We start from the raw sequence: 22,863 nt of genomic DNA, 5'->3' as shown, positions 1-22,863 counted from the left end.
CTTCCTCAAAGACAGGAAGTCCTTCATTGTTGAAGGAACCAAAATAAAATGACTTGTGGTTTTCCCCGTATCCTCTTGCGTTGTAAGTAAAGAGTTTCTCCAAACCCTATTTATTCCCCATTCCTTGCAGAAAAATGCTGGTACATTTTTACCGCAGGAGGCACAGTCACCCCAGAGCCACACAGCAATGGATATTTAAGAATAAGGTAAGGTTGAGTATTTTTACTTTTATTTTTTATTTTTTTGAGACAGGGTCTCTCTCTGCTGCCCAGGCTGAAGTGCAGTGGTGTGATCTTGGCTCACGGCATTGATCTCCTGGGCACGAGAAATCCTCCCACCTCAGGCTCCCAAGCAGCTGGGACTACAGGCATGTACCACTTGCCTGGCTAATTTTTTTTGGGTTTTGCCATGTTACCCTGGCTGCTCTCGAACTCCTGAACTCAAGCATTCCACTGGCCTCAGCCTCCCGAAGTGCTGGGATTACAGGCATGAGCCACCACACCTGGCCTCTTATTTGTAATTTTTACAGGTTTTTTTTTTTTTTTAATAGATTTAGGGGATACCAGCACAGTTTTGTTACATGGAGAGATTGCAGAGTGCTGAAGTCCGGGCTTTTACTGTAACTATTACTCAAATAGTGTACATTGTATCCACTAGGTAATTTCTCATCCCTCACCTTCCTCCCCCTCTCCCTCCTTTCCCAGTCTCCAATGTCTGTTATTCCACTGTCTATGTCCATGTCTACACAGCATTTAGCTCCCACTTATAAGTGAGAACATGGGGTGTTTGTCTTCCTGCTTTTGAGTTGTTTCACTTAGGATAATGTCCTCCAGTTCTATCCATGTTGCTACAAAAGTCATGATTTCGTTCTTTTGTGGGGCTGTGTGATATTCCATGGTGATATGGTTTGGCTGTGTCCCCACACTAATCTCATCTTGAATTGCAGCTTCCATAATTCCCACATGTTGTGGGAGGGACCCAGTGGGAGACAATTGAATCATGGGGGTGGTCTCCCTCATAATGTTCATATGGTAGTGAATAAGTCTCACGAGATCTGATTTTTTTTAAAATTATACTTTAAGTTCTAGGGTACATGTGCACAACATGCAGGTTTGATACATAGGTATACATGTGCCATGCTGGTTTGCTGCACTCATCAACTCATCATTTACATTAGGTAGTTCTAATGCTATCCCTCCCCCAGACACCCACCCCCCAACAGGCCCCCGTGTGTGATGTTCCCCGCCCTGTGTCCAAGTGTTCTCATTATTCAATTCCCACCTATTAGTGAGAACATGTGGTGTCTGGTTTTCTGTCCTTGTGATAGTTTGCTGAGAATGATGGTTTCCAGCTTCATCCATGTCCCTGCAAAGGACATGAACTCATCCTTTTTTATGGCTGCATAGTATTCCATGGTATATATGTGCCACATTTCTTAATCCAGTCTATCACTGATGGACGTTTGGGTTGGTTCCAAGTCTTTGCTATTGTGAATAGTGCCACAATAAACATACCTGTGCATGTGTCTTTATAGTAGCATAATTTATAATCCTTTGGGTATATACCCAGTGATGGGATTGCTGGGTCAAATGGTATTTCTGGTTCTAGATCCTTGAGGAATCTCCACACTGTCTTCCACAATGGTTGAACTAATTTACACTCCCACCAACAGTGTAAAAGTGTTCGTATTTCTCCACATGCTCTCTAGCATCTGTTGTTTCCTGACTTTTTAATGATTACCAGTCTAACTGGCGTGAGATGACATCTCATTGTGGTTTTGATTTGCATTTCTCTGATGACCAGTGATGATGAGCATTTTTTCATGTGTCTGTTGGCTGCATAGATGTCTTCTTTTGAGAAGTGTCTGTTCATACCCTTTGCCCACTTTTTGATGGGGTTGTTTGTTTTTTTCTTGTAAATTTGTTTGAGTTCTTTGTAGATTCTGGATATTAGCCCTTTGTCAGATGGGTAGATTGCAAAAATTGTCTCCCATTCTGTAGGTTGCCTGTTCATTCGGATTGTAGTTTCTTTTGCCGTGCAGAAGCTCTTTAGTTTAATAAGATCCCATTTGTCTATTTTGGCTCTTGTTGCCATTGCTTTTGGTGTTTTAGTCATGAAGTCCTTGCCCATGCCTATGTCCTGAATGGTATTGCCTAGGTTTTCTTCTAGGGTGTTTATGGTTTTAGGTCTAACATTTAATCCAACTTGAATTAATTTTCTTATAAGATGTAAGGAAGGGATCCAGTTTCAGCTTTCTACATATGGCTAGCCAGTTTTCCCAGCACCATTTATTAAATAGGGAATCCTTTCCCCGTTTCTTGTTTTTGTCAGGTTTGTCAAAGATCAGATAGTTGTAGATGTGTGGTGTTATTTCTGAGGCTTCTGTTCTGTACCTTTGGTCTATATCTCAGTTTTGGTACCAATATCATGCTCTTTTGGTTACTGTAGCCTTGTAGTATAGTTTGAAGTCAGGTAGCATGGTGCCTCCAGTTTTGTGCTTTTTGCTTAGGATTGTGTGAACAATGCGGGTTTTTGTTTTTTTTTTAAGTTCCATATGAACTTTAAAGTGGTTTTTTCCAATTCTGTGAAGAAAGTCATTGGTAGCTTGATGGAGATGGCATTGAATCTATAAATTACCTTGGGCAGTATGGCCATTTTCACGATATTGATTCTTCCTATCCAGGAGTATGGAATATTCTTCCATTTGTTTGTGTCCTCTTTCATTTCCTTGAGCAGTGGTTTGTAGTTCTCCTTGAAGAGATCCTTCACATCCCTTGTAAGTTGGATTCCTAGGTATTTTATTCTCTTTGTAGCAATTGTGAATGGGAGTTCACTCATGATTTAGCTCTCTGTTAAAGGTGTATAGGAATGCTTGTGATTTTTGCACAATTGATTTTGTATCCTGAGACTTTGGCAAAAACTGGAAGCATTCCCTTTGAAAACCAGCACAAGATAAGGATGCCCTCTCTCTTATTCAACATAGTGTTGAAAGTTCTGGTCAGGGCAATTAGGCAAGAGAAGGAAATAATGAGTATTGAATTAGGAAAAGAGGAAGTCAAATTGTCCCTGTTTGCAGATGATATGACTGTATATTTAGAAAACCCCATCGTCTCAGCCCAAAATCTCCTTAAGCTGATAAGCAACTTCAGCAAGATCTGATGGTTTTATAAGGGGTTTCCCCTTTCGCTTGGTTCTCATTCTCCCTTGCCTGCCGCCATGTAAGATGTCGCCTGCTCTTCTGCCATGATTGTGAGGCCTCCCCAGCCACATGGAACTGTGAGTCCATTAAAACTTCTTTCTTTTATAAATTACCCAGTCTTGGGTTTGTCTTTATCAGCAGCATGAGAGCAGATTAATACACATGGTGTGTATATATATCGCATTTTCTTTATCCATTCATGCACTGATGGACACGTAGGTTGATTCCATATCTTTGCTATTGTGAATAGTGTTACAATAAGCATATGGGTGCAGGTATCTTTTTGGTAGAATGATTTGTTTTCCTTTGGGTAGATATCCAGTAAGTGGGATTGCTGGATGAGTTGGTAGTTCTGATGAGCAGACTTTCTAAACCTAATAAAACCAAGTTTTTCCTGAGAAAGCAGTCCCATTGCTACAGATGGCAGGATTCCCCCCCTTCCTGTGTACATGGCCCAGTTCTGGTCTTCTTTCCAAATATATGAGAGATGGAAAGCTTTTCTCCACCCACTCAGTGATGTCAAGAGTCAAATCCCTAGGTAAAATTAGCTGCCAGTGAACTGTGTTGATGAGCATTTTAGGAACCTCCAATGGTGCAGTGGCATCAGGAGCCTGCCAGATGGGGAATGAGAAGGTTTCTTCCCAGAAGAATTTCCAATCAGCTGGGTATTGACAGGCTAGAGCATTTAGTCCCATGGATGACTTGAGTTGCTTCATCCAAATAAATGTTGGAGAGAAGTTCATTCTCATCTGTTGTGTAGAAGATCACTCTCCACTTCCAAGTCTCTGGTTGTCATTAAAGACCCATCAAGTCTGCTGTGCACCTCAGAGCCAGATTCCAAAATGCCCTCAAGCCACCTTCAAGCTTTCTGCCCACAGCTCTGTAACCAATCTGGGGCACGTGTACCGTCCACACCCAGCAAGTGAAAATGCCAGTTAAATAGGCAGGCATCTGACTTCAATAGGCATGCATTCTCTTTCCACAGGGCAGATAGGGAATGCAATGGAATGAACGTTTAACTCACCTTCTCCTAATTTATATGTTTTGGAATCCCAATCTTTACTATCATGGTGCTATGATCTGGACATCTGTGTCATCCAAATTTCATGTGTTGAAATGTTCACCTCTAAGGTGATGGTGTTAGGAGGTGGTGCCTTTGGGAGGTAATGAGGTCATGAGGGTGGAGCCTCATGAATGGGATGAGTGCCCTTATAAAAAGGGATCCAGAGAGTTCCCTTGCCACTTCTACCATGTGAGGGCACAGCAAGAACATAGTGCCGTCTACGAACCAGGATGGACCTAGCACCATTTATGAACCAGGAAGCCGGTCCTCACCAGACACTAAATCTGCCACAACTTGGTCTTGGACTTCCAGCCTCCAGAAATGGAAGGAATAAATTTATGTTGTTTACAAGCCACCCATTTTATGGTGTATTCATTATAGCAGCCTGTAAGGCTAAGACAGATGATATTTGAAGATGGGGACTTTGAAAAACAGGTCATGAGAATGGAGCCCTCATGATGGGATTAGTGCCCTTACAATTAGAGACATAACAGAGCTCGTTCCCCACCCTCTCTCACCACCATTTGCAGACACAGGAAGGTAGCCACCTGCAAACCAAAGGGAGAGTCCTTTCCAGAGACTGGATCTGCTGGCACCCAGATCTTGGACTTCCAGCCTCCAGAACCATGAGAAGTTGATGATTGTTGCTTTAGCCACTCAGTGTATTCTATTTTATTATAGAATCCCAAGTGGACAAAGGCAGGGAGGAATATTATCCTGTTTCTCCAATGGTTGTCATTAAAGACCCATCAAGCTTGCTGTGTGTCTCGTAGCTGGATTCCAAAATACCCTCAAGCTGTCTTCAAGTTTTCTGCCCACAGCTCTGTAGCCAATTTGGGGCATGTGTACCATCCACACCATTCCATGCCCTGGAAGTTGGCATGGAAAACAAAAATTGCGTAACCTCCCTCATACGTGAAATCTAAAAACGTCAAACTCATAGAAGTAGAGAGTAGAATGGTGGGTGTCAGAGGATGGGGGCATGTGGTGTATGTTGGTCAAAGGGTACAAAGTTTCAGTCAGACAGGAAGGATAAATTCTGGTGATCTATTGCACAACAAGGTTAGTGTATTTGTTTGTTCTGACATTGCTATAAAGAACTATGTCAGACTGGGTAATTTATAAAGAAAAGAGGTGTAATTGGCTCGTGGTGCTGCAGGCTGTACAGGAGGCATGGCTGGGGCGGCCTCGGGAAACATATAATCGTGGCAGAAGATGAAGGGGAAGCAAGCATGTCTTACCATGGTGATGGAGGAGAGAGAGGAGTTAACGGGGAAGTGCCACACACTTTTAAACCATCAGATCTCATGAGAACTCCCTCACAATCACAAGGGGAGCAAGAAGGAAGTCCACTCCCATGATTCAATCACCTCTCACCAGGCACCTCCTCCAACACTGGGGATTACAATTTGACATGATATTTGGGTGGAATCACAGAACCTAACCGTATCAGTGACTGTAGTTGATAATATATTGTATATTTTTTAATTGCTTTAAAAATTGGATTTCAAATGTTCTCACCATAGAGAAATGACAAATATGTGAAGTGATGATTATTTTAATTAGCCTGATTTGTTAATGCCACAATGTATAAATGTATAAAAAAATCATATTTTAACCCATAAATACATGTAATTATTATTTGTTAATTAAGAATAAAAATAAACTGAAAACTGAAAGTAGTAAGGGGAGTTCCCTCCATGAAGGATCAACGAGTACATGCCGTAGATTTAATTTTGACAGCAGGAAACAAGAAGGTTGCAACAGTCCTAGCATTGTGTGACAAATGGTTGCTGTTAACAATATGTTTATAATTTGCCTCAATAAGCTAGGACATAAGTTATAATCTATTAGGTAGGAGTATATTCATTCAGTGGCTCACTGCTATACTCATAAACAGCTTCATCCTACTTACCCAAGAAAGTTAGTTTTCATGAAGACTGCTCATCTGAACAAATTTGGTTGCAAATACTAATTATTGAAATTAATGGATACCTACTGTGGCTGTCTATTGTTCTAAGTATTCAACACATATTCAAGTGGATTTCATCAATGACTAAAGCAAGGCTCTATTAACCTATTTACAATCAAGAAGGCAGCCCACTGTGAGACTCACGATGGTGGCCCACTGAGAGACCTCTCCCCAGCCTCTGGTAACCATCATTCTACACTCTGTCTCCATGAGATCCATTTTTTTGAGTTCCTACACAGGAGTAAAAATCTGCACTGTCTTCCAGTGACCGGCTTACTTCACTTAACATCATGACCTCCAGTTTCATCCACGTTTGAACAGTTTTAATCAACATGAAATTCAAAAGAAAGCGAAACAGTGGAAACAGAGGACTGACTGCAGTCAATTGCCTTGATCAGAACCTGATCAAGGACTAGTCACCACTTTGGAAAACACCATCTATGGAAATCCTCCTGCTGCTATTTGAGTTGCCAACACAACACATCAGTGTTGGCAGTTCTGGTATCTATCTCAATGATTGTACCTACAGCAAACCTGTGGGTCTTTTGTCCCATCCCTGTCTTATCATTTACCTATTAAAATGCTATGGTGTTTTAAAATAAGAGTTTCTTTCTTGTTACATTTCTGTTTTACATTGCAGTTACAGCCTCAAGTATATGTTTGAAAATTATTTGTGCTCATTTTCAGTGGTTTTCATTACATTTTTGTAAAAGGAATGCTGTAAAACATTCACCATGGAAGAGAGTCTAACTCTGAGAAAATGATCCTTGGAGGCATTAACCTATTTACAACCAAGATGGCAGCCCACTGTGAGACCCACAAGACTCAAAGTGGGCTGCTATCTTTGTTGTAAATAGGTTAATGGAGCCTTGCTTTAGTCATTGATGAAACTCACTTGACTCTAATTTACAGGTGCATGTTGTTATTTGCGGCTTGCTGAATGGGGAGACACACAGAGGTTTAGAAAGTAGTCTGTGGACCACTACCTCTTTTTTATATAGTTATCACTTGCCCAAGTTATATTCTGATACCATTCTTTCAATTTTCTTAGATCTTCTCTTTTGTTATTTTTAAAATTTTATTATTATTATTATTATTATTTTAGAGACAGGATCTTGCTCTGTTCATCTGGCTGGAGAGCAGTGGTGCAATCATGGCTCACTATAGCCTCAAACTCCTGGGCCCAAGTCGTCCTCCTGCCTCAGCCTCCCAAGTAGCTGGGACTAGAGGCACATGCCATCAAACCCAGCTAAATTTTTTAGTTTTTTTGTAGACACAAAGTTGCACTGTGTTGCCCAGGCTAACCTCAAACTCCTGGCCCCAAGCAATCCTTCCACCTTAGCCTCCCAAAGTACTAGAATTTATAGGCATGAGCCACTGTGTTCAGTCTTAGATTTTCTTAAAGCTTGGAAATGTTTGATCTCTGTGTCTTATATTGTAATGTTTCAATTTTTTTAAGTCCCTGTGTGGATTTAATCTGCAACCCCACCATAATATGTTAAATCTTCACAGTGCCCTCATAAACTGGCTGCTCCTTCCTGAATTCCACCCATTTAGTCAGCTGAAACACAGAAAGCTTTGGTATATATAAAGAAAAAAAGGCAGGTCAGTCCCGGAATGACTCACAGTCTTGTTTGCTAATTAGATCATGATCTGAATGAGATTTGATGAGAGAGATAGCAGTCCTAACCAGTGGTTCTCAATGTCGAGGGAGCATTAGAAGCTTATGGAGGGCTTGTCAAAACACAGAATGCTGGGTCCCACTCCTTCTCATTTGGCGGGTCTAGGGAAGGATTCTATAATTTGCATTTCTAACAAATTCCCAGGTGATGAGGCTGGTCCAGGTACCACACTTTGAGAACCACTGGGAAGACTGAAGAAAGTAACATGGGAGTTTTTCTAAGACATTTTATTTGTAGCCAGTGAAGTAACATCTTATAGTCTTCTCCCTTTTGAAACTTTGTATGCAGACAAGTAGGACCTGAAAGACTTACCCAACAACAGCTGTCTTGGACTATGTGTTATAGGACCACAGAGTCTATATGCCCACTGTGCAGTAACAAACTAATACACTGAGACAGCAGGGTTTGCAGCAGAGAAAGAGCTTAATTTTTGCAGGACACTGAGTGAGAAAAATGGGAGAAGACCCTCAAATCTGTCTCCCTGTGGAATCCTGAGCTGTAGTTTTTAAAGGGATTGTAGAGGATAAGGAGCTGGAAAATTCGGGTCATTGACTGCTTTGGGTAAGGAGGATGAAGTCATCAGGATATGGAAACTGCATTCTTTGGTGTGTTAGCTTCTTGTGGTGTCCTTCAGACCAGCTGGCATCAGTAGTTTCATCAGTATGCAGGGCCTGAAAGAATATCTCAGAGGGAAAACTTGTTTCATAATGTTGAAGTTGTTGTCTACAAAGTAGTTAAGGGAACTCTAATCAAAGGTCTATGTGATTCTAGGACAAGAGGCACCAAACAACTATGACGAAGCAGGTCAGGGAGTAAGCTGACCTCAGGATGAGTGTTGAGTGTGCTGTGAGCTTGGTTTATTTTCATTTCTCCCCCTTCTTTTTTCCCTGATAAATTTTATAAAGTTTGTAGGGATGATTTCACATGTGTGTTGATAGTTCAAGATGTAGCTCTGCCCTACTATGAAAAGTGCAGAAATCCTTCTCACAAAGATCATAGAATGAGTAAAGGTTTGGAAAAGTAGATTCAAGGGAAGTTATCTTTCAAGAATGAAACTAGGTGGTCAGCAAGACAAGACCATATAACAGGTCCAGATAACCACATGTGGGCTAAGGAACATGATATATTACCTGTTCTTGGTTCTTCTATCACCAGGACATAATTTAGGGACCAAGCTTTAGAAAATTTAGCACAAAAATTTAAGGAGGGAGGAAGGGAGTAATATATTAACAAATTGGAAACAAACTGAAATTTTATCTTTCAGAGAGATGTGCAGAAATGATGCATTCCAGGGTATAGACCAGATATGGCCAACAATTTGGGAGTGAGCTCATGAAGAGAACACATTAGTTAATTATGAGAAAATTGCTATCAATTGCACACAGAACGCTGAGCTAAAATGATGGTAACCTGTGTTTAAAATGTATAAAAATTAGTGTGCAGGCACTGATTTGAAGTATGCAAAATGAAACTTTTCTTCCCTACAACTTGGCCTGAGATCCCACCTTGCTTGATTTATGTTTCTCCCCTACCCGACCCCGGCTGGTTTCACCAACATTCCTACAGGTTTCTTGGGAGCTCTTCCTCTCAGGGTCTACTTCTGTGGAATCATACATAAATCACATGGATATAACAAGGCTTACAAATAGAATGAGAGGGAATCTATGTGTTTTTAAAAAGTATAATTGTATTTTTAATTCTTTTAAGGAATGAAATTTAAAACTGATGAAAATTGGGTTTTGCTTTAGCTTTTAAGATGGATGTATTGAATACTCAGATTCCTATTTTTCTCTGGGAATTTTACCCATGGGAGGCATCTAATGCTGGCCTTGCACCAGCAAGAACTGCATATTTATTCTAATTTTAGTCCAGGATCTGCAGAAGCACAAGCCTTGCCATGGTGCTTCCTCAAAGGATGTCAACTGAATAAACAAAACAGTTTGACTCAACATTGCACCTTTCCACTGTACAAAGCATTTTTCACTCCACCGTGGCTCCAATAGCAGGAGAAAGAACTAATACTCAATTCAAGAACCTTGCTCTTTCTTTTGTCCACCCACATGGCCCATTGATGGAGGAAGCCAGGCACCCAAAGTTCTGCTTATACAGAAGGAACAGACAAAGAAGTTTTAGAGACCTAAAGAGAAGAGTCTTCATACCCATACTTCTTAGAAAATAATTAATGTTTCCCTTTTGTCTCAGCAAAGAAGATGACATTATACTTTTTTTTTTTAAGAAAGGGAATATTTTAGATTTAACAAAATTTAGTTTTTCATAGTTTAGCTTGATTGGTACATAATTTTTAATAGACTTTATTTTCTAGAGCAGTTTTAAGCTCATAGCAAAACTGAACACAAGGTACAAAGAGTTCCCCAGAACCCCTGTCCCTATAAATGTATAGCCTTCCTCAACATCAATTTATCAACAATGGAATATTATTCAGTGCTAAAAAGAAATGAACTCCTGAGCCATGAAAAGTTATGTATCTTTGTTGTACCAATATCTGTATCTATCTTGAAACACATAAAACATATAAAACATATCTAGAAATATATTGAAGTTATATATATAATATTAGAATGGAATATATATTGGAATGAAATATTTTCTATATATTTATATATAAATATATAAAATATATGTATATAAATTTTTATATAAATATATATTTATATATAATATATACATTTATATAAAATAAATATCATATATAACGTATATTTATATATTTTACATAATATATTTACATATTAAATATGAATATCATATATAATATAAATATATATAACACCTATATTTGCCTAATGGAATACACGAATATACGTTTAAAAAGTTTGTTATGAGTATCTGCTATGGTTTGAATGTGTCTCCTAAAAAGCATATGTTGTAAACTTAATTCTCAATGCAACAGTGTTGGGAGGTGGGGACTTTTGGGAGGTGTTTAGGTGATGAGAACGCCACTCTCATGAATGGATTATAAAAGCCTTTGAGGTTGTGAGTTTGATCTCTTGTTCTCTCTCACCATGTGATGCCTTCTCCATGGGAGGAGACAGCAAGAAGGCCCTCACCAGATGCAACCCCTTGATTTTAGACTTCCCAGCCTCCAGAACCATGACTGAAATAAATTTCTGCTCATTTTCAATTATCCAGTCTGTGGTATTCTTTTATATCAGCACAGAACGGACTAAAATGTTATCTCTTGGTTGACATACCCCTTAATCATGGTTCTCATCTTTTCCAGCCAGGCAAAATGACACTTTCAGCCATGAAGAAATGTTCCCTATCTTTCCATCTTCTCAATTCAAGGACCTCGCTTTTCCTGCTAATTATTCTAGCAGATTTTCAATGCCCTCTCAGCAAAAGCAATACATTTTCTGGCCCTATATTTTGCAGAAATCACCTCATAAATTATTCAATGCACAATTAAGCAAAAACTTTATTTCTGCATTGCTCAATATATATATATGTATATATTGAGCCAGTTAAAATTGTGCATTCAGAGTACATTGTCTGGAAGGTCATCCATGTTGTTGCTTTTCATTATGACTGACATGCAGGAACCACACCAGAAATCCTAAAGTTGATAATAATTATCATTCACTATGGAATAAACCTTAAACATTGTTGAGATTTGTTGTTTACAGGCAAGAGTGCAAAACTCAGCTTCACCTCTTCCTAGAAGTGCCACCTAAAACTAGTTCCCTTCTCTCCCTCAACTTGGGCTTGGGGCCATGTAGTGCATACACACCTCTGGGGTTTTCTGAAAGACTGTAGACTTCAGTGCAAAATGCCCAGCCCAGTACCTAGCTCAAGATACTCAGTCAAGAGTCATTAATATTCTAAGTAATGTTAAGGAAAATATCAGAAAATACACACTAAAATATGGTTAAGGAAAATTCCAGAATGGAGCCACTTTATTTGACCCAACAGAGACATGACATGTTTAGAAGTCTTCTGTTTGCATGAACTATTGGGAAAGCAGCTACAAGTTGATGTCGGATCCTGTTTAAATGCTGAAGTACATATACTAATTCTCCTGTTTCTGTGTCAGACTCTCTGCAGGAGGATCAAGGAGTAATAAAAAGAGCAGAATATCTGCAGCTGCCAAGACCTCAGCTCTAATTCTAGATTTGCAGCCCATGGCTGCACAATAGGCACAAGAATGAACCAATATCACCACCAAGGAAAGTGGCACAGCTGAGCTGTACCCACATCTGACTCCAAGGGACCAACTTTTGACAGCTATTCACATCATCTGCTTTCTGTGAGTCCCAATTCGCACACAGAAAATGGACAAATACTGTCTGCTTCATCAGGCATTCCTGGGAACCTAGAGGAAGCACTAGTCAATATCATTCACTTAGCATACTGGAGTTATCTTTCCATTTTCTTAATTCAAGAACGCTTGCTCTTTTTGCCAATTATCTTAGTAGTTTTTCAATGATCTCTCTGCAAAAGCAATATATTTTGTAGCCTTATCTTTTGCAGAAATCACCTTATAAATTGTTTGATGTACAATTAAACAAAAAACTTTATTTCTGCATTGCTCAAAGAATATGTATTTCATTTGTTATAAAATATTATAGCATTCAGGTAAGTCTCATACATTGATTGATTGATTGATTGATTGATTGATTGTTACTTACTTTTTCTCTCCAACTTCTATTTTATGTTCAGAGAGTTCATGTACAGGTTTGTTAAATAGATAAATTGCACGTCACAGGGATTTGGTGTACAGATTATTTCATCACCCAGGTAATAAGTATAGTATCCCATAGGTAGTTTTTTGATCCCCACCCTCCACCCTCAAGTAGGAGTTGGTGTATATTGTTCCCACCTTTGTGTCCATGTGTACTCAATGCTTAGCTCTCACTTATAAGTGAGAACATGTGGTATTTTGTTTCCTGTTCCATTCCTGTGTTAATTCGCTTAGAATAATGGCTTCCAGCTCCATCCATGTAGCCGCAAAGAACACAATCGCATTCTTTTTATGGCTTGATAGTGTTCCATGTTGTATATGCACCCACATTTTCTTTCTTCAGTCTGCTCTTAATAGGCATCTAAGTTGATTCCTTATCTTTGCTATTGTGAATAGTGCTGCAACGAACGTACACGTGCATGTGCCTTTATGGTAGAACAACGTTTATTCCTTTGAGCATATACTGAGTAATGGGGATTGATGGGTCGAATGGTAGTTCTGTTTTCATTTTTTGAGAAATCTCCAAACTGCTTTCCACAGTAGCTGAGCTAATTTACATTTCCACTAACCATGTATAAGTGTTCCCTTTTCTCTGCAATCTTGGGAGCATCTGTTGTTTTTGACTTTTTAATCATAGCCATTCTGGTGTGAGATGGAATTCCATTGTGATTTTAATTTGCATTTCTCTGATCATTAGTAATATGAAGTATTTTTTCATGTTTGTTGGCTATGTGTATGTCTTTGTTTTAGATGTGTCTGTCCATATCCTTTGCCCATTCTTTCTTTTTTTTCTTTTTTTTCTCTTTTTTTTGGAAATAGTATCTTGCTCTGTTACCCATTCTGGAGTGCAGAGGCATGATCTTAGCTCACTGCAACCTCTACCTCCTGGATTCAAGCAATTCTCCCGCCTTAGCCTCCCATGTAGCTGGGACTACAGGCATGTGTCACCACACTTGGCTAATTTTTGTATTTTTAATAGAGACAGGTCTCGCCATGTTAGCCAGGCTGGTCTCAAACTGCTGGCCTCAAGTGATCTGCCTGCCTCAGTCTCTCAAAGTGCTGGGATTACAGGTGTGAGCCACTGTGCCTGGCTGTTTGCCCATTTTTTAATGTGGTTGTCGAACATTTCTTTGACATCAACACTGTACACTGCAACAATATCAGTAAGTGTTTATATATATTATTTTGATTATTTTTTGCCTTAATAATGCTCTCTTATCACTTCCATCATAGGATTCCCTTCTGTCTGTCTGAATGTTTTCTTATCCAGGCTTCATCTGGTCATGTGTTGGTGCATGACTTTTGTTAAATCTTTTAGTATCCTTGGTCTACGTGGCTTCTGTCATTACACATCTTCTAATAAAATGAGAAAATTATAATGAAGGGTTTTTCAAATCTTACGGCAGTACTTCTTGTTCTGCCTGACCTTCCTTTGTGCTCCCATGGTTACAGTTACCGAAAAATAAAATAAAAAATCTGATGGACTGCAACTGCATACAAGTATATAATTCATCTCGACCTCTTACTTTACTAGTGCACTTACTAGAGATTTCAGCTCCAACGTGATTCATTCTATAGGCATGTGGAAAGAGCTTTAAAGAGATTTGGGAGAAGTGCAAGCTTTTGTGGGCTCCACCCTTAACACTGAAGCCATGCACCAAGCCCGAACGGGTCCAGCTTGCTTTATTTATCCTGGCAAATTAACTGGCAGTGGGCAGTTGTTTTGTGGGCATAAGGGCTGCACCAAGATCAATTAAACCTTTCAACTAATGAGAATTTCCTTCATCTCATTGAACATATACCATTCGTGATGATGAAAACTGAACACATTGAGTCTCCCCTCTCTTGAAAAGCAAACGTGATTTTTTTTAATCCTTCTTAATTTTTCTCGTGCTAATTTTGTGGCTCACAGCGGAAGAAGCAGAGTCTGAGTCATGTCCATGGACTCAGTAAAAGCTGCACCCTGAGGTTGTCTCCATACCTCTTATGAGTCTTTGTTGTGAATACCTGCAGGGAGCCATTATTTCTGGGCTTTCCTTCCAGTGGGCTGCGGTGCCCCCAATTCCTGCTGGATGACCCCATGGGCCATGAATCACAGTGGGGTCTCAGCAGTAAAGGGTGCAGTTTTGCAGGCCAGCTGGGACTGTTCTCTGGCCTGTGGTTCTCTAAGCTGATTTGAGTGCACTTTTTGACAAAGGCAGATTTTCTTGTTTGAAGCTGCATTGCCTCAGTTTGGGCTAATAAAGGAAGGTTTTACAGGAAGCTAATAAACCTTTCAGCAACTGCAACCAGCGCACACTTGGGGTTATAATAACTGGATCTCAAAACCCAAATAAAAATTCCCAGTGTACTTCCTTCAACACTTTGCTCTGTGTCTCCAAATCCTTTTTGTACCTGGCTACACTTTCATTTTTGTCCTCATACTCTAAGCTTTCTTCTCTTTGTGTCTTTGGCTTCGAACATACTAATAAATATTGAACAGTCAAGGAAACTGAACTTTAAAATAATAGAAAAGAAAAATCATTTTAATGTGATTGTTTCTGAATCTGGTGATATTGAATGGATATCTGTCTTTGTTATTTTTAAATGTTTGCATGATACCCTCAATTCATTATCTAGAAAAACAGTCCCCCTTTCAACATCCCCACCCTGGTTGAATGAGACCTGTTACTCATAGTCACTCAGGTTCAAATATTTTTTGAAACTTATATTTCCTCTTTTACAAGCAGACAATCACCAAATTCTAAGAAGCTCTCTTATATTTTGCAACTATTTTTCCCAATTTCTATTTTCTCTAGAACCACTTTATATCAAACTTTTATTAATCCTTGTCTAAATCATGACAATCACCTCCTAACTAATTTTGACCAGGTGATCAATTAATTTTGCATAATGGAAATCAATCCAACTCAATCCCCTATTAATTTTCGTGAAATTTCTCACTGATCTGACAAGCACCACCTAACTAATTTTTATGAGGAAGCCAATTAATTTTGTCTAATGCAAATCAATCAAAGTCGCCATGCTTAGTTAATGTTATTTAATGTTGTTTAAATTCCTTACTGATTACATATTCCAAAGTATCTTGCTAAACCAAACAAAAACCCCACAACTGCTCCATATTGACTATCCAATTAATTCCAATATGGAACATGCTTTAAAATGCAGTACAGGGGCTGGGAATAGTGGCTGACAGCCATAATGCCAGCACTTTGGGAAACGAAGTTGGGATTATCTCTTGAGGTTAGGAGTTTGAGACCAGTCTGGGCAACATAGTAAAATCCTGTCTCTACAAAAAATTTAAAAAGTTAGCCAAGCATGGTAGTGTGCACCTGTATTCCCAACTACTTGAGAGGCTGAGATTGGAGGATCATTAGAACCAAGGAGGTCAAGGATGCAGTGAGCTATGATCACACCACTGCACTCCAGTCTGAGTGAGAGCGAGAGCCTGTCTCTAAAAATAAATAAGTAAAATAAAAAAGTAAACAAAATGCAGCACATCATGTCCAGCATTTTCTTCTACCCCAAACCCCATACAACCCATCTTTAAGCCAAACTGAACCACTCATTCTTTCCCAAAATCACCCTAAAGAACCACATCCCTGGGTCTGGCTCAAGCTGACAATTCCCTTCTAAAGGGGCTTGTACAAATCAAAGTCATCCTTGAGTGACTTTTCTTCTAAGACCCCGTTTCTAACCCAAATTTATTCCCTTTATAGCTCCCTCATCTACCTCTGCTAATGAGCATATAGGGGGTCATCTAGCCTGTCAACACTCACTGGGGCGTCTGTCTCATTTCTTCCACCAGATGGTAAATCATGTTCAATGGTAGGTATTCACCCAATATGGAAAAGTGTAAATGACTGAAACTAAAATATATGGAACAACATTGAATTATCACATCCCTTTTTGTTCAAACTGTCATGCAAGGCCAACTATACTTGGAATTCTGTTGCTAAGAACTAAAGTTTGAGTTCAATTAAAAACAACTCATTCATAAACATGTTGTTCTGATATTTCATCGGCTATCTTAACAGCAAATACAATAGAAAAATGGTGCTTCTATTGCATAAAGGGAACATGAATAATGCTTGGTAAAGTAAACCCTGTTGGTACCTTGGGTTATTGACAAACTGAAAGCAAAAAAGGCAGTCATGGAGGGGGGAAAATTCCAAGAACCTACTTAAATATGTATGTAGAATTAATTTGGGTGGGAAGTTAGAGAATATGAAGTACTCCGAGTTATATTTTTATTTCATTTCTTTTCAAACCATGTGAAATTCATTAGTTTTTTTTTTTTAACTTTTATTTTAGGTTTGAGGGTACCTGTGAAGGTTTGTTGCAATGGTAAACTTGTGTCACAGGGGCATGTTGTGCAGATTATTTCATTACTCACATATTAAACCCAGTACCCAAGAGTTATCTTTTCTGCTCCTCTCCCTCCCCCCTCCCTCCCTCCCTCCCTCCCTCCCTCCCTCTCTCATCTCCTTCCTCCCACCCTCCCCCCTCAAGTAGACCCCAGTGTCTGTTGTTTCCTTCTTTGTGTTCATAATTTCTTATCATTTACCTCCCACTTATAAGTGAGAACATGCAGTATTTGGTTTTCTGTTCCTGTGTTAGTTTGCTAAGGATAATAGCCTCCAGTTCCATCCATGTTCCTGCAAAAGACATGATCTCATTCTTTTTTATGGCTGCATAGTAAGCAGAAATTCCCTTTGACCCAGAATCCCATTACTGGGTATATACCCAGAGGAATATAAATCATTCTTCCATAAAGACACATGCACGTGAATGTTCATTGTAGCACTATTTACAATAGCAAAGTCATGGAATCAACCTAAATGCCTATCAATGACAGATTGGATAAAGCAAATGTGGTCCACATACACAATGGAATTCATTCTTTTTATTTTCTGGGGAGCAGTCTGCCACACAGAGAGAATTATGTATCTGAACACCAAACAGCAAAACTTGGTGGTCACTTTATTTGTGAGAAAGCAAACCTGGGAAGTCTTGAAATGGCAAACCCTTCAGAAGAGATGGCAGAGACTCTCCTGCATATTCTACTCTCAATGCTCTATCTTGTTCTTTCCATCTTAGATCTCCCTCCTGCCAGTCAATCCTGAGGCCTGGACGTACCCACAGAAGTGAGTTCTATTGATTGTGGTAAGCTATTAAAATAAAATATGCTTTCCTTGAATGTGATGCAGGTAAATCCAGTCAGGAAACAACTGTTTATGTATTTATGAGATAGACCAAGAGTCCTGCAAAGTGGCATGGTCAAAGTCGACACGTCATTTCCTAGGGGAAATCTTGCATCAGATTTCACCACACATCTGTTTTATAAACTCTGACAGCATCTGACTTTTATAGTACTGATCATAACTGCATTATCAATTGGTTATTGGCATAATTATTCATTGAAACTTTGCCTTAATTACTGAAATTTTTATTAAACTCTTTTTACCTTGTTTGGCATATAGAATATGCCCCTTATCAAATAAAGGCATGGATGAGATTATCTATATAATAGGTGATGTACTAAGCAAACCAGCTCTCAAAATACACACACACTTATTAATGGTGTTTGCCAATTCCCATGGTGTAAATTCTCCCACTATGTTCATTTCGAGCTACAAATGGTTGGACAGATGGCTCACACAATTCCTGGATGTTTCATGGTTAGCTCCTAAAAGTCAGAATGAGCCCATTCCAGAGCACTGCTCATGCATAAAGGTGTGAGGATGCCCTTGCTCAATTTCAACAACCTTTCTCAAAAACAGAGTACACTTAGTAATCTAGACTTGGGAAGATTCTTCTTAAAGGCGATGAACATTTTCTTTTGGCTACAGGTTGCACATTTTCTTCAACACAGAAGTCCTTGTTGTTTTATTTTTTAGACAATCTGCTAAAATCAGAACCAGAGTTCTGAGCATTACCTACAAAAGACTGTCCTAGGGACATTTTTCTTCTCTAAGAATCAGAAACATTGCCAACCACAACTTTGGAAAGTGGCAAGTAGAATAAAACAAGAAAAAGAAGCCAGAGATATAACTACGGGAAGAGAGGGAAAGCTATATTTTTTCACAGGCAATATGACCAATTAAGTAGTTCAGCCGAAAAAGATGCAAATAAACAAGACCTTCCCAAGAAAGTTTAGCAAAAGCGTTCAAGGCTTCTACAAAGATGCTGAAAACCTGGAAACATATATGTCCTTGCATGGGAAAACACAATGTTATAAAGAATACATACGAAAAATTTGATTCATCTTTTAGAAGAAATCCAATTAAAATCTCAATGATTTTTGGTGATAAATATTTAGTAAATGAAATTTATTTATAGACAAAAATTAGTGTGAACACATATAACAATATGGAAAACATAAGAAAGCATGGGTTTTCACACTAAAATATGTTGTAAGACACCCTACAATAAAGCAGAAAACAGAAACTCACATGGGTATTTAATGTGAGTGACATTTATGGTCACTGAGGAAATAATAAATTACTTACTACATGGTGTGATATGGTTTGGCTGTGTCCCCACCTAAATCTCATCTTGAATTGCAGTTCCCATAATCCCCACATATCGTGGGAAGGACCCAGTGGCAGGTAACTGAATCATTGGGGGTGATAGTCTTATAAGGAGTTTTTCCCCCTTTGCTCAGCTCTCATTGTCTCTCCTCCCGCCCTGTGAAGATGTGCCTTCCACCATGATTGTAAGTTTCCTGAGACCTTCCCAGCCATGCAGAACTGTGAGTCAATTAAACCTCTTTTCTTTATAAATTATCCAGTCTTGGGTATTTCTTCATAGCAGCATGAGAACAAATTAATACATGATGTTAGAATAATTGGTTTAATATTCAGGTAAAACAAAGTTAGATCTTGATTTCACACCATATACTCCAGTGAGTTCCAAATGCTTTCAGTTTATATACATAATATATAATACATTATATATACATATATGTCTATATCTATATTTTAGAAGCAAGGTCTTGCTTTACCACCCATGCTAGAGTGCAGTGGCACAATCATAACTCAATGCAGCCTCCAGCTTCCAGACTCAAGCAATCCTCTTCCTCTGTTTCCCAAGTAGCAGGGACTACAGGCATGCGCCACCACACCCATCTAATTTCTAAAAAAAGTTTTTGTAGAGATGGTTTCACTGCATTGTCCAGGCTGGTCTGAACTCTTGGCCTTAAGCAATCCTCCCACCTTAGCCTCCCAAACTGCTAGGAGTACAGGTGTGAGCCATTGCACCTGACCAAATTCTAATATTTAAAGATGAAAAATATTATAAAAGTATGTGAGCAATATCTCATGTCAGAAAGAAGAGTGACTTTCTAAACACAAAGAAGAGTGAATAACAAAGGAAAAAAACTGAAAAATACAACTACAAACAATTTAACACTACTGTACCTTCCAAAAATGCAGTTCCATAAACAAAATAGAAAAATGATAACTGTGAACAAAGTATTTGTTATATTTAGAACAATATTAATGCCTTCTTATGTATTTGCTGTATTTAAGGCTTGCTATGTAGATTAATTCTTACTGCTCAGCAAACTAAGGCTGAACAGCTCAGTATATAGAGGATACAAAATTACAGCTAGAAAGGAAGAATAAGTTCTAGTGTTCTACATCCCTGTAGGATGACTATAGTAATACAAATATATTCTATAGTTTCCAATAGCTAGAAAGAGGGAACTGAACTTTCCCCACACAAAGAAATGATATGTGTTTGAGATGATGAATATGCTAATTACCCTAATCTGATCAGTATTCATCATATGCATCAAAACCTCACTATGTACCCCCTACATTATCTTATGTCAGTTAAAAACTTTTAAAAAGAAATGTAAGGACAAAACAAGAAATAAAACTCTTCCAAGAGATGGCCAAATTAGGTTGTTTGGCAAAGAAGAAGGGGATCGGGAGGAGAAGGAGCAAAAAGAAAGGGAGAGAAGAAAAGAAGAAGAAAGGAAGAAGAATGAGGAGGAGGAAGAGGAGGAGGTCATCGAGACAGGTGACTTTACAAAAGGTGGGGTCTGTCTCAGTGCTGGTGTGCATAAAATAAGTTGAGGCAAATTAGGGATGTTGATGGCTCAACTCAGCATAGTGATTGGAATTTGGGGGTTTACTCCTACCATTTGGGGGAATGAGAGGTTGGAGTAAGATTGCATCTAAAGATTCAATCTAAGATTTCATCTTATAATAAAAGTAAGGAGGTAGAGTGAAGTCTACAGAGACACAAGCTGGAACAGCAGTACTCAATCTTGGCTGAACATTAGAATCACCAGGGAGTTTGCACAAATACCAACACCCAAACAAAAAATAACCAAGATCTCTTTTTAAGTTATTATTTGTGCTACTGCAAGAAGAGGAGGAGGAGGAGGAGAAAGAAAGAGGAGAATGAGGAGAGTGAAGAGGATAGAGAAGAGGAGAGGGAGGAGACAGGAAGAGCATACCGCTTTGTGGCTATCAAATTACGAGTTGTTAAAATGATAGTAATTCTTGGGAAGCGTGGAGGTAAAATGTACACTCTCATAGGCTGTCACGGAGACAATACAAATTGGAAAAATCTCTTTGAAGGGCATTTTGGAAATGTTTTGCAAGAGTCTTAAATATGCTCATACACTTCACTGTGGCCATTCCATATCTCAGAATTTCAGAGACTATGGGGATTGTTTGCAGAGGTGGGCAAAGTTGTGAAACAGTCTAAGTGTCCCCCAAGATAGGATTAAATACTTAATGACATATCTATACATCCGTAGGATGGGGCTGACTAATGTTGAGCTATGCAAATCACATATTGGGGTTTTGGGAGGCGGAGGTGAACTTTAAACCACATGATCTGATTTATAATCCAAACTGCAATTACATAGTGTGCATGCACACTAACCAAAATCTGGACTTGTTCAGAATATTTATCTTTGAGGAATGAGATTGCAAATAATTTTTATTTTTTCATTATCTTCTATTCTAATATATATTACATTATACAGAATATCATATTCTAACATATTTCTATGTCTTGTTATTTATAACAGTTACACTATGAAATAAAGGCTTTTCACAAAGTCAGAGGTTAGTTCCAGCTATGTGTGTGAAAATGCTGGAAACTTGTTTTTCCTCTCCAAACAGGGACCGATTCTCCTCCTTAAATGCCCTTAAAAGAGGTTTTTTTTTCAATTTATATTGTCACTATGCCAGCCTATGAGAGTGCACATTTTACCTCCACGCTTCCCAAGAATTGCTATCATTTTAACAACTAATTTGATAGTCACAAAGGGATATACTCTTCCTGTCTCCTCCCTCTCCTCTCCTCTTCCCTTTCCTTTTCCCTCCCCTTCTCCTCCTCTTTCTCCTCCTCCTCCTTCTCTTCTTCCTCCTTTTCCTCCTTCTCTCCTCCTCCTCCTTCTTTCTCCTTCTCCTTCTCCTCCTACTCTTCCTCTTCCTTTCCTCCTCTTCCTCCTCCTCCTACTTCCCCTTGTCCTCCAGCCACCTGGCTGCAGGGTGGGTTTTTGTGCCTGCTCTTGTTTCAGCAAGGAGGACATCAAGACAGATTATCTTTCTCTGTTTAAGAATGTATTAAATTCAGTATTTTCTGTAGCAAAATATCAGTGGTTTTTTTTTTCCTATTAGTTTAAATCCTTGCCTAATAAAAGTCTCACTTTTCCAGAATCAACACTAAAAAAATAAAACTGCAGTGGGTTTTAATCCAGTCATCTGAAAATCATTTTTTATCTCTTCCTTTAAGTACTTACTTAAAATGAACCTCAATCTCCTACCATCATCTAGAAAGTAAGATAGAAAATGTTTATACACATAAGCTATTTTTATAATGATTCAAAGCCAAATCTTGAGGAAAAACTGTAAACTTCAACCCCTCAGCCAAGCCCAGAAAATGTGTGATTGCATTATGTTGACATATTTCACAAAAGCTTATATAACATAAAATAATGAAAAAAGACTGTGTGAGCCTCCTGTTATACATGGAAACTCTTAGATTTTTTGTTTGCTTGTTTTTTTCTTATTGTCTTAAAATTCATGTTGCTGGACATTAATGAAAAATAGCTTTGCTTTTTTTCTTCCAAAAGCCACATGTCCATATTTCTTTCTCACAACAGAAAGTTGAAGCTAGATTCCACTAACAACGCTTCCCTATTCCCCAACCTCTTTATGGTTTTTTTAAAACATAAAATATACTTGTTTAGAAATCTCTTAGATGATAAAGAGGGCTAAG

The 22,863-nt window shown here is 38.7% G+C and overlaps 1 long non-coding RNA gene across 2 annotated transcripts; it reads left to right on the top strand.

Moving 5' to 3' along the window:
* On the top strand, positions 1 to 21,875 carry LOC105478071 (uncharacterized). 2 transcript variants are annotated; one of them, XR_985137.3, is made up of 4 exons: positions 1 to 206; positions 11,968 to 12,180; positions 17,716 to 17,762; positions 19,283 to 21,875. It is a non-coding gene; the product is annotated as an uncharacterized lncRNA (long non-coding RNA). The 2 variants fall into 2 exon arrangements; XR_985136.3 differs by having other exon boundaries at positions 17,716 to 21,875.
* The last annotated feature ends 988 nt before the right edge of the window (positions 21,876 to 22,863 follow it).

This window comes from Macaca nemestrina, chromosome X (assembly GCF_043159975.1).
Source record: "Macaca nemestrina isolate mMacNem1 chromosome X, mMacNem.hap1, whole genome shotgun sequence".
NCBI lineage: Eukaryota > Metazoa > Chordata > Mammalia > Primates > Cercopithecidae > Macaca > Macaca nemestrina.
The sequence above is the reverse complement of the archived record's forward strand: the minus strand, read 5'-3'. Positions and strand labels throughout refer to the sequence as shown.